The following is a 13,522-nucleotide window of genomic DNA, read 5'->3' as shown; positions in this document are numbered from 1 at the left end:
GACCACAAGGCTGAGTCCGTTCCTGGGGAAATTTCCCTTTTCCACGCTTCATCTTCATAGAGTCAGAATTCCAGAATCACCAGCACTTGGTGTGGAAAGGGATCTCAGGAGGTGATGTGCTCAGAACTCACTGCCCTCAGTCAGCTCAGGTGTTAGGTGAGTTCCAGGCCCCCTGATAGGGGGAACGAAAGAAGGATCAGCAGGGCCAGAGCCAGTGCTTCTAAATTCACTTAGAACCTTCATGTGGGGAGAAAGGGCCACCAACTAGTACTGATTCTGTGCTAGCTAAATGGATACCCTACTCCACATATGTGACCTTATGTCTGCAATAACTGAGTAGGGTGTAATTGTTCCCTATGGGCGGATGATGACTGTATTGCTCAGAAAATGTAAGGAATTTACCCATATTCATGCAACTAGTAATGAAAGAACTGGGGTTAAAGTCCAGTCTGTGACAGCGGAAGCCCACGCTCCTGCACCCCTGCCCACTCTGTCTCAGGGCTTTGACCTTGGGATTCTCGCTCTGTATTTATGCCTTAGAGGAGGGATAGAGAACTGAGTAAGCGCATGAACCCTTGATTCAAATGGGTTGGGTTGAATCCGCAGATAGAGCTGTGCGGCTTTGTACAAGGGACTTAATTAATTGTAGCTCACTGCCCTCATCTGTAAAGTGAGGGAAAAATATTGTATCACCTCCTAGGAGTATTATAAGCAGTAAACAGGATATGTAGGCAAGACACAGCACAACACCTTGTGTATACGAAGCTCTCAGTTAGTGTCAGTTCATGTATTAGGTACTAGCAAGGGCTAAAACTTAAAAAAAAAAAAACTACAAACAACTCGATACCACGTTTCCCTAGTCATTAGAAACACAAGCCACACAAGTGGAGGAAATCCACTGTTGAAATAATTCAGAACCTATCACTGCACCCCCTAATTTAGACTCACGTCACACCAAAACCAGCATTTACTGTGTTAAGGTGACTCCTAGGAAATGATGATAGATTTACTTAAACTATCACTCAGTCTATTTCTGCAGCATCCAGACATTCTGGTTTTTCTCCCTTAAACCAAGGAAGTTCAAAAGTTCAATTTATCTAGAGGAAAAAAATGTGCTGCAGCCTGACATAAAGGCAAACCTAGACAAAAACTTACCACTTCCTTTTTTCACGCAGGCATGTGTAGTAACCTCTACAAGAAATAAGAGTAAGTATTAGTGAATTGTTTATATCCATTATTTGACAGTGTGCATCTCTGTGTGTGTCTCTGGATAGACAGACTGATAGAATCTGCCGAGAGAGGAGAGAATCATTAAAAATAAGACGCCTACAATCTGGGAATAGATGGTCTGGTGCAATGTAATTCAGTAGATCTAGTGCATGTACTGTTTTCTGTATCTGAGGATGTTCAAGTTCATGAAGGGTACATTTTTGTTTTTCTTTATTACAACTGGAGGGTAATATCCAAGACCATCTTGGTTTCCTTCTGTGTTCGCATCTCCTACACCCCAAAGCGTTCAGGAAATACTGTCAAACAACAAATCGTCAGAAAAAGCGGCTGCTCTACATCTTCAGCGCCCACTGCTGACATGAAGGGATGCTCCCCAAATGGATGCCTCCAATCCCAGAATCTACAACAGAATCTCATGTTTGAAGGAGTCTGGCTTAGGTAAATTTCCCATCAAAAAAAAAAAAAAAAGAAGTGAAACCTTTCCAGATCACACATACCCCCAGTATCCCCAACTCATGTATGTGATTTTCTGCAGTTGTGGAGTTTGTGGATGTCAGGATAACAATATAAATGAGGCTAATAGCTAGTGAGTGATTATTACTGTGCCAGGTACTTGCTTAAATACTTCATATGCACTATCTCCTTTAACTCCCCAGTGACACTGGAGTGAGTTGTATTTGGGGGTATTGCACGGTACAAAAAAGGAATAAAGATTAGAGGATAAGTCGTATCAGTGATGACAGAGTGCATTCAAAGATGGTCACGGGGGATTAAATGAGATAGAGTAGGTGGGAAGTACTTTGTAAAAAATAATCCATAGAAATAAAGAGAAATTAATCTATAGAAAGACAACATAATTCCACCATGGTGGACACTGAAAACATCTTCTTTTCCAGAGATCTTAATTATTCTTAACAAATGAAATATTTATTACAGGAGCTCAGCATTTCAGTTCAATTCTTTCCAGGATAGAGAGAGAGACCAAATCATATTTCTAGTTAATATGAAAACCTGAGGTGAAAGGTGTATTTATCTACAATGAAAAAAAAAAGGCAAACATTCATACAAAAACAAAATTTCTTTAAAAAAATAATAGACTGTTGGATGGAGGAAATCAGAGACACTGAGGTTGTTTGGTTTATCCTTTTTCTCCTACATTCATACAAAAGCAAAATTTCTTAAAAAAAATAGTAGACTGTTGGATGGAGGAAATCAGAGACACAGAGGTTGTTTGGTTTATCCTTTTTCTCCTAGGTGTGTTTTTGTACATATGATATGGTTCTAGTTTATGATATGGTTCAGGGAGATCTTTAGTTGGTTTGCTCTAAAAAATGGCTTCAAGGTACAAGTATCCCCTATTTTTCAAAAGTTTACGCCACTTCGCTTTTACGAAAGACCTACATTAGTACCTGTTTTTGCTAACAGAAAGAAATCTGAAGAGGATTTTCACTTTTACGAGAAAAGGTTAAAAGCAAAAATAGCATTTAGTGTTTGTTTTGCAGCCAGCCATGATAGAGGCAGCGGGCACTCCAGCAACAAGAACAGCATCACCAAGGGACTACACTCAGCATTTCAGCATCAAGCTGCCATAGCTCTGAACTGTATCTGTGAGCATCTGTGCCTTATCTCCATTTACTTTGCGCATCTGTTAGCAAGATCTGTCTTAAGATGATTGCTTCTTCGCTTTATGCCTTTCATCTTAGGAAAGGTTTCATAGGAACAATCTACTTTCAGGTAGAGGGTAAACCTGTGTAGACTTTGGGGTAAATCCCAAGAAGGAAAATGTTAGTACACTCATGTTAGATGTTAAAATATACTTAAGAACTGACTTTAATATGTCTTAAAAACCTCTTTCTTTTCCTTTCAGCGAATTTATTTATTATAAGATAAATAAAAATCACTTATCACCATGCATTGATTGAGGTAAAAACAATAGCATAAAAAGTTTTCATCATAAAATTTGTGTGAATATCCTAAGTTCTCTTTCTCAATCAAGAACTTGGACCAGATTACTTTTATGAGCCTTCAAGATCACTTCACTGATTTGTGCTTCCATGTTATATTTTTATCTTTCATTAAGACAGCAAAAACAACAACCAACAAAAACTTCTATGAAGCAGCATTAGGAGTTTAGTGTAGAATGACATTGACAGAAATGCCCTCATTTGCTATGTTGCACTGAGAAGCCCATGGAAGACATTTATTTCAGAAATGGAGTGCCAAGTAAAACACATTATGAACTGGAACTTCTCTCCTTTATGATCGTCATCACCATGGAACTTATCATTTTGTTTTTCCCTGATCGCTAGCAAAATCAAAACCTAATAAGACCTTTAAGCCCAAGGTTATGTTAAACTTATACTTTGCGTATTTGCTTCCCCTCTGTTTCTTAGCTGTAGAAATAGAAAATTAGGGTTGTTTTTGTAATCTTACTCTAGTTAGTTTGAGAAAAGCATATCAATAAATATGATGAATGCATGAATAAATACATCAGTGTTATGGTTTGGAAAGCAAGCATTTTCACTGACGTTATTTCATTTGCTCTTCATCGCAGCCCCAGGACAAAGCCAAGGCAAGTGCTCGGATGTAATTTGATCATTGGATGAACTCACGATCTGAGAAGATAAAGACTTGCTTCAGAAATTCAGACTGCTACACACCAAAATCTCTGTACAGTTTTGTTTTATGCTTGGTTGCCACTGCTTAAAAAGTTTTCCTAACCACAGAGAAAAGAAGTGATAACAAAATGGTTTCTTCTGATGGGCACTCTGGGTCCTTTGGTCTGTTAGGTGAACACTCAGGTCATTAAGTCCCGAGTCCAGTGAGTTACAGGACCACTGCCAGGGCCAAGGTACAGCCAGCCCTCTGCCCACACTGTGTGGATATGCACAACATCTGCATCAAAGGGTCTCCTTTGGGACATCATGGGACATCAAGACCCTGAGTGATTAGGAAAAGTGTATATTCTCTTTACTGTACTGCATCCTCCTGGGACAGTAATTCACCCGAGAGCGTTCATCCACACATCCCTCCAGGCCCGGCACGTGCTAGGGCTGCAAGAAAAGTTTCTTGAGAGGCGTTTACCAATGGCAAGAAATACATTCATTATGTAAAATGGGAGTAAGTCTGTACACTTAAGGCTCACCCCATCTTCAATTACAAAATTTTAGCTTAAGTGGTAGGTGAAACACAAACCTCAAAAACCTAAGACCATAATAAACATGCAGCAGTAATTATTCTACATTTTGTTGAGCCATGATCTGGCTTCCTCATACGAACACCATTTTGTCATTTAATAACTCATTATTTCTGGGTTATACTTTGAGTAAAGTAAGAGTGAAGTGAGAGGAACTCTGCTTGCTGAGTGGAACCTTCTTGAAAGATGTGTGATTGTTCTTATTTCCTGATCAAGTAAGGTCATCAAAAATGGAATCTCTCTTTGTGCATTTATTGTGTGCTAAATTGATAGGTACTTTGACATGCGTTGTTTCATTTAATCTATACAGCAACCCTAAAATACATCATTGTGACCTTTATATTTCAGATGATAAAACTGAGCTGAAAAAGCTTCAGTAAATTTTTTTCTTTTTTATGCTTCAAAGCCAATACAATTTTAATTTTGTGGGGAAATAGCAGGACATTTATGCTACCATTAAATGTAACAACATTTAACAATTTATATTTGTTTTTCATTAATGCTTGATCGTCAATGTGGGGTATTTTCTTTGAAAAAAGAATTATGGGAGGTTATGTTTCTTTATAATCACATACCTTTGTTAATTGAAGGGAGAAGAATCTCTTGATCAATTCCTCTTTTATTATTCTCAATTGAAGGGAAAAGAATCTCTTGATCAATTCCTCTTTTATTATTCTCGTGTTTGACGATACATACGAGTTCATTATCCATTGACTTTTTAGTCACGGTCAGCCAGCTGAATTTCATGTATGTATCATTAGTCTTGATGATATTTCCCTGCTGGGATTCCAGAACTCTGTTGCCATTCTTTTCTTTCCAATAGACCTTAATGACATCAGGGAAAAACTTCTCGAGAAGGCAAAGATGTGTTCCAGCCTCATGGAGGTTTATTTCATCAATCGAAGGAAGAAATATAGTGGGCTTGGGAGACATGTCTCCATCAAGGCTTCTATCTGTAGGGGATAATGGAATAGAATTGAAAATTATTAGAGAAACATAAATATTGTGTGGTTTGGAACAACCTAGCTTATAGTAAAAGGCAGAAAAGCTTCCATTGAATTAGTTCTCATCATGGCCTTTCATCCACAGTAGATGTCTAGGTACTCATTATTGCTCTTATTTTCAATGGGAAGAGATGTTCAAGAGGTTATATAACCTGCCTAAAGTCACAGCTGTTCAGAAGCAGAGGCTGGCTCGCACCTTGGCTTTGGTTCCTTCTCCACTTGCTAAGTTGGAATATGACTTAAAACTGCCCCATATCAATGCTTGGAACATTCAAGAACAAATTCATCTTCTTAAATCTCTTTTGTTCTATCATAGTGGAGCCTGTTTTAAGGGGGATGAGAGTGGGTGGTAGGGTTGGGGGAGAAGACCATGTAACTTTGATGGCCTCTCGACAGGTAAGAATCTTTAGTCACTTCTAAGCTATTTCCCTTTCCTATCCTGTGTTTTGTTAACACGCTCTCTTTGGCTGGTTAATACATTCTTATGTTCTGCATCTCTGTGGAACCTCATTCTTCATTTAACTGATTCTGGAATGCACCATATTTATCTTAATTCCTAAATAAATAAATGTCAGGAGGGGGTTATCATTTTAAAAACAATATACAGTTACTTGTATTAATGGGACTCTACCTCCATCTGTATCTGACAATCTATCAAGTTGAATTTTGAGCTTCAAATGTGGGTCCCATGCTCAGTTCTGAAGTGAAGAAGTTCTCCTTATTTTGAAGCTCAGTTCTGAAGTGAAGAAGTTCTCCTAATTTTGTACAACTTCTCAATGTCACATCTGAACCACTCCAGATTTTTGAGGAGGGCAATATTAAAGTTGCACCTCCAAAACACTGCCTTGAGTTTAGAAGTAAAACAGCAATACTTCCAATATTTCTGTTAAAATATATTATTTTTGGAAATGCTTTTATATTTACCTTACCAAGTAATGCACTTACAGAATTTTGTTCCACTTTAGAAAATGTTCATCTAGAACGCATTTTATTTTGGAATTTCATTTGAAGTTGAAGCATGACTAAGAAGACACCATATTTTGACTTTTATTGTCTCCCCCCAAATTTGAGTCTACCCTGTTGGGCTGCTGAACTGTTTTCAAGCTCAAATATTTCTGTGTTTACTTCTGCTGAATAAAGAGTATATATAATTAGTGTAATGTTAAAAGTTATGGTTCCCGAGTTTTCTTGCAGACATAACGTCAAGATATGCACAAAACCATCACAGTTTGCAAAGGATGTCACTCGAATGCTGGAATGTTCTTGATTATACATTCATTGTTAATATAACAACTGAAATTATAAATGTTAGAACTCTTTCCAATTTGATCTTCAACTGAAACACTAATGCTTTACTGATATTGTCTTTTGACTAGTTTGGATTTAGTTTAATAATTCAATGGGCAATTTCTTAAGAAAAGAACTGGATTTCTCCATTGAGCAGAAAAGGAAAAATATTCTTGAGAATTTCTGCCTTTGTAGCCAAGTTCCTGATTTTTATCATAAATCAGTAAGCAAACAATGTTGATTTTTTACTCATACTGTAAATATAGTTAGTTCACAGTGTGCTTATTTTAATTTTATACATCTCAATTTTAGCGCAAATAATATTTGATTGATTATAATAATGACACTAAAAATTTCTCCAACTGTATATGTACTTTGTTGATCTTGATTTACACGTTCTATTTTGTCTTGTCACATTTTTAATCAAATAACTAATTACAGCTAATTTATATTTAAATAAGAATTTCAAATTTATGACATTTCTAACTACATTTAATTGATTTTACATATCGATCATTTTCTGTATGAATTTAATTTTTTTCCTTATAAACATGAGTATGAAACTCAAACTTATTGCCTATAAATTTTAGAGGCAATAAATATTGGTGTTGAGATAATAGCAATTGAGATAAAGGATTAAGATTTATTTTCTTGTTCTATGTGCCTAAAGTGTTCATAATCTATGTTTACAAACACAGAACAACAGAAATGAAAAACAGACACATTTTAATCTCATTTTTCTTGCTAAGTGAGGAAAAATTCTGCTAAAGAGAAAAAAGTATGTCTAAATTCAATCTTTTTGTGTGAGTGGACAGTAAAATAACTTTTCATTTGAGCAGTTAGAAGTACAACTGTATTCACCGGAGAATATCTGTTCTGTTAATATTATAGGCTGCAAATAACTCTATACTGGACACAGTTCTCTTGGAATAAGTTGTAGATACACCTATCCAGCACCTATGATGAGTTAGCCAATGTGCAAAGTACTTTATTCACACTGTCTCATTCAATTCCAGCACAACCCCTGCTCGATACATACTGTTATCCCATTTATGGATTAGGAAACTGAGGCCAGAGAATCATCTCCAAGTTCACATAAGCAGTAAGTGATGGACCTGGAGCTCCAGCTCAGCCTGATGCCAAAGCCCAGGCTCCTTGACAACACCCTTTCACCATCAGAAAAGTAATACGTCAACTCACAAAACTTACCTGTAATAGCAAACTTCAGCCTTGGGTCAAACATTTTCATAATAATTACATACGTATGAGCACTTTGTATAAGTCCACATGGACACAAAGCTAATTCCTATCACAGTATGTGCACAGTGTTATCTGTGCTGTCCTTTACTATACAGATTTGTTTAAAACCACTTCTAAGGTTTCTACATTTAAATACCATCACAGCCCTGTTTTTTCTAAAGATTCTTAACTATTACTCTAACTTCTTCTTCCCTCCCTCCAAAAACTTGAAAAAAATTGCATTCCTCTGATACCTACCTGTGACCACAAGTTTTGTCCCATCGCCGAAAATTTTTATGTAATAATTCCACAGTGATTCAACCCATATCAAAAACTTTAGACTAATCTAGCTTCTCTGATTTCTTCAAGTCCTAGTGGAACTATAACAGCCTGCTAGTCAAGAGACCAGGGCTCTGTTCCTGGTTCTTTTTGCTCTTAACAAGTTCTGTGTCTGAGCTAATCAGGTAAACTAAAGCCTTTATTTATTTGAAAACAATGATGTTAATGTAAATCAGTTCATCATCCCTACCAGTGCTGAAGTGAGACCAAAATAAAACAAGATCTGAAAAGCAATTTGATTAAAAATGCTACAGAAATGAGATTATAATTATTATTATTATCATTATCATTTTATTAGCAATTTGTGATGATTGTGTGGTCCAATATGACATTTTAATCTCATGGGACCAAATCGTGCCCTCACCGCTAGAAATTCAGTATGTGGGGGTTGCAATTGGATCTGTGGCAATCAAGCAGGAAGACTGATTCCCTGGTTTGCTGTGCTCTGATATATCTGGAAGTTTCAAAGCCTTCATCATAGGAAATGTGTCTTTTACACACCCAATTAATAGGCAATATATCTTGTCTTATCCCCTGCATATCTATGGTTAAGAAAATCAAAGGGAACATTGGTTAAATATATGTAATCAGTATATGGGACTACTTAACTCGTGTTGTCCAAAACAAATGGCTTTTCCCCAATCAACAGCATAATCTATTGGCATTCAAAGTTTTACCAGAAATTTCAGCCTCAATCTGACTTCTCTCCAGCTAATGCTCAGAGTTCAGCTTGCAACTCCTGGCAGTGGACCTTCAAGGCAGGATGACTAGAGAAATGGCAGGATGCCTGGTCCTCAAATCCTATTATTGTCACCTTGGATCACGAAAACTTGCCTGACGTTATCTGCTGAGGGTCACCATGCAAATGACATTAAATGTTTTGGTGCCGTATCATCGATGCACTGGGAGTATAAACTGGGTTGGCTTAAAGACCATTTCTTCCATTTTATGGAATGGATATTGAAGTCAATGTCCATGCTTTACATCACTTTCCTCCTTCAAGACTCCTGCATTGAAGTCTTTTTCTAATTTTATGGTGGGAAAACATATCATATTTGAAAATTTGGTGTGCTTCATTTGATCAGTTAACAAAGGGTATGTATTCTACTACATGTTCCCCTACCTTCCTTTTTCTTTTTTTATTCATTTCTTTTTACTGAGATATAACTGACACATAACTCTCCTACTTTTGAGCATAAAATCTTACCCTGTGCTTCTTGCTAGATTATCAGAGGCCTTTTTCATTCTGCTTCCCTTAGTGCCTTTGATCTTCTATTCTTATTTCATGCTCTGCCTCTATATATGTTTGCTCTGTTAGGTCTTCTCAAGTAGATTTTGCAAACAAGCAGTTTAAGTAAGTGACAAATAGTTTCTGCATTATAGGTTGCTTGTTTTTCTGCCCTAGGGGTTCATAATTAGTAAGATCTAACTCCAGGATGATATGAGGTATGGTAAAATATGTTTACTAATCCTAGTTCTGTGATATAGAAGCAAAACATGCAGGATTCAACCAGACCGAGGGTGCCAGAACATAAGGTGAGGCTTTCTTTCTCAAAATTATCCCTCACAAAACAAGGGGCTGCCTATGTGTCAGTGCCTGTGCAACCATTCATATTAAAAGATCCTCTTCTAATACTCTGCTCTGATCAAAAAGTACTACATGGACAAGATATCAACCTGAAAGGAACTCAGTTAAAGCTGGTTTGGGAGTATTAATATTACCTGGTAAAAATTATTTGGGATTGAAGTCTCTACAGTTTGTGCTTACCTTGCACATGTATAGAATAACAGAATAAATTTTACAAATGCTTTCCTTTTATTTTATAAGTGGGTAATTATTTCTTTGAATGAAATACCCACTGGCATCATCGTATGGGGATCAAAAAACAAACAGACCCTGAGATGACTTAGTAAGTTGCTCTAAGGTAGATGTTTTAGGTGCCTGTTTAGGGTCTGAACAAAATTTTTAATGAAATGTGTGGGCAAAAAGCAATATTTCTCAACTGGTTTTGTTTGACATAATTTTTAACTTCCAGGTGTAATCCAAATAAGAAATTAAATACTGCAATTGAATATTTGACTTTTGTCTATATCTCTATAAGCTTATATGTTCAAGTTGCAAAAAAAATATTAAAAAAACCCCACTTTTTTTACTTCCAGATATTTCTACTGCAAGATGAGAGAGCACCTTATATTCAGGTTAATAATATTTGAGATAATGCTTATTACATTTTACCACTTTTAGAAACAGGTAACAATTGGTCATAGAAACTGAGAGAATTTTTAAGTACCGACCATTTGTTCTAAAATGACCTAAGACTAGATAGTAATTAATACATTTAGCTGCACTCCTGATTTCATAAAGAATTCCAATGAGTAAATGAGTAACAATTTAAATTCTGGAGAGGAATTGATCTTTTTATCATAGACCACATCCCAACATTTGTGGTAGGTAATTTTCATTTTTCATTTTGTTTAATTCATTTTGTTTAATTTCATTTTGTTTAATCCACAGAATATTTACCTGTAACAATGAGCTGTGTTCCAGAACCAAACACTTTGACGCTCTTGCCATGTGTTAGCCCACTATCTAAAAAGCCTTTGTAGAAAGCTCCCTCTCGGCCTGCTTTAAAATTATGCCCATAGTTTTTCAATATTTGTGTAAATATATTTTAAAAATGGCCCTGCTAACAATAAACAAAGGTGGAACTCAAGCAAAAGCGCATTAGGTACGAACGTGGTCAAGAATTGAAAAATTGAACCTGCTCTTATTGGGCATCTTGGGTTACATCTGCTCCCATCTCCCCTCACGTACACTGGAGAGTATGATTCCATCTTTTCTCACCATTTTGCCTAAATCTTCTAAATATCCTCCCTTAAAGGGTTTTCATGTATAAAATCGGATCATGCTTAGGGTATACAGTTAATGTTTCTTTAATTTCCAAAGTTGAACTAGGAATAATGTATTTGATTATTTAATAAATGCTATTTTGTGATATATATGTATTGAGAGGTAGGTATCTGGGTTAATTCTAAAGTAACTTCTTTCCGGAATCCAATCCTCATTCAGTAGACCAGATGAGTTGCGGCAGAGTGTGAATTTTTAATGATGGCCTCTTAAGCTATTCATTGCTGAAAGACTGCTCCTTTCTACCTGAAAATAACCTTATGGTTTCAAGGGCATTGAAATAAAATCCTCCACTGCTCATCAGAGAATCCTATTCAGTTTGGTATTTCTCAAGCATTTGGTACCACCTTTCCTGCATTATTTTTAAAAATTTTTATTTGATATTGGAGTATAATTGATTAAAAATGTTATGTGAGTTTCAGGTGTACAGCAAAGAGATTCAGTTACACAAATACATGTATCTATTCTTTCTCAAATTCTTTTCCCATTTATGTTGTTACAGAATATTGAGCAGAATATAGGTCCTTGTTGGTTATCTATTTTAAATATAATAGTGTGTATTTGGTATTTTTCTCTCCCATCATGTCTGGAGAAGCAGTTCTAAGTTATGCAATTTAGTATAAATGCTATAATTCTTTTACCAGATTCAATATTTTTAGCAAATTTGATGCCAATACAGAAGGAAAATTGAGTGAAATGGTGTCAAAATGAATTGTCATTCTATAAAGATACTTCTATAAAGATACTCTAAGAATTATATTTTGAGTATTTAATAATTGGATATTCAGTATGACTTACATGATCTTTTTCTGGGAGGAGCAAGGTCCTTTCGGTGCCATGGTTAGAAGAGGAGCATTATTTTCACACATGAGTATTAATACAAATTATGAGCTATTACTAATGAGGTAGTCAATTACAAAATCCTTTTTAAAGGTCAGAATACAAAAGATTAAATATTCAGAATATAAAAACATGACATTTAACATCACATAATGGTCCAGACCCTGCACTTTGGAATCAACAAGTCGCTATTGGGTCCCAAATTTTGCCACAGTAACTAGTCATGTGCCTTTAGGCAAGTAACTGAACTTCTCTAAACCTCAGTTTCCTTATCTATGAAATGGGAAGAAGAGGATTCCTGTTGAGGAAGGAGATAAGGCACTGAAACTACTTATCTTGGCGTCTGGTCCTCAGTAAACAGTAGGTGATATTATTATTCCCTTTAATGGGATGATTGTGGCCATTTCATCAAAATCTTCCAGTAAACAAAGTATATGGATTTTATAGGTATTACATCAATTAAGAAAGGAAACAAGCTCATCAATGCAAGACCTCCTACCTCTCTGGCAGCCACGGGCCAAAGAATATGGGGCCCAATCAAGCCAGAATCTAGAAGACTTTTCCACTAGACTGGAAGCTGTTTGAGTGTTGGGACCTGTCCTATCTGTGTCTTGTTCACCCTTTTGTCTCCAGCATCCAGCACAGAAAGTGTCCTCAATAAATGTTTGCTGAGAGAAGGAGCAAATGAGAATATACAACCATGCAGACCCTTTTCATGGACTTTGGAGCTGAGATGGCTCACTGAGCTCAAAAATCCCATGAAACTGGTCCACATCCAGGCAAAGTAACAAGAGTTGTAACTGCATGAATTTCAGCTGATCTCAGCCTATGTCTGAGAAGCTAGAGTAACAAGAAGTGGGATTTATCGATGTTCTATAGTCATTTACTATAAGAATTTTTTTGCACTGCTGTTAAGGATGAGATGAAAACCAATAATGTCATTTTTTCAGGTTATTGGGAGAAAGGAGCAATATGTTTATCTCAAACTATAGAGAAGAGGTAAATATTGTCTCTCATTTAAAAGCCCATCCATAGCGTTTCCCTGGTGGCACAGTGGTTAAGAATCTGCCTGCCAATGTAAGGGACACGAATTTGATCCCTGGCCCGGGAAGATCCCACATACCTCAGAGCTACTGAGCCCATGTGCCACAGTTACTGAGCCCACGTGTCACAACTACTGAAGCTGTGTGCCTAGAGCCCGTGCTCCGCAACAAGAGAAGCCACCGCAATGAGTAGCCTGTGCACTGCAACACAGAGTAGCCCCTACTCACTGCAACTAGAGAAAGCCCACACACAGCTACAAAGACCCAACACAGCCAAAAATAAAGACACAAAGAAAAAATAAATTTTTTAAAAAAATCTATTTAAAAAAAAGCCCATCTATAAGAAAAGCATTTTGAACCAATAACTTACAGCAACGGATTACAGACATGGTCCTCAAAATACTTTAATTTCTACCCTGAGTCTATTCTTTTTTGG

The sequence above is a fragment of the Leucopleurus acutus genome (genome assembly GCF_964270905.1).
Source record: "Leucopleurus acutus genome assembly, chromosome: 9".
NCBI lineage: Eukaryota > Metazoa > Chordata > Mammalia > Artiodactyla > Delphinidae > Leucopleurus > Leucopleurus acutus.
Note: the sequence above shows the minus strand (reverse complement) of the source record.